Source organism: Aphis gossypii, chromosome 2 (genome assembly GCF_020184175.1).
Source record: "Aphis gossypii isolate Hap1 chromosome 2, ASM2018417v2, whole genome shotgun sequence".
In the NCBI taxonomy this organism is placed as follows: Eukaryota; Metazoa; Arthropoda; class Insecta; order Hemiptera; family Aphididae; genus Aphis; species Aphis gossypii.
In genome coordinates, this window is record NC_065531.1 from 14759746 (window position 1) to 14760005 (window position 260).

The window sequence follows — 260 nt, forward strand, 5'->3', positions numbered from 1 at the left end:
CAGCAATATTTTCTTTAGCGATACAACGCATACAACACAATATAATATATTATACTATCCTAAGTCTCTTATTTAAAACGATACATCCTAAGCATTATTATGTTACATAAATACTATGTAATATTATTATAGTCCCTGGTGGATATCCCTAAAATCAGGACCTTAACAATAGGTTTGTCCAAAAAATGTATAATATGGCATATACATAAACATAATATGTGTATGACATGTATTGTATACCATTATTATGTAAATTTACA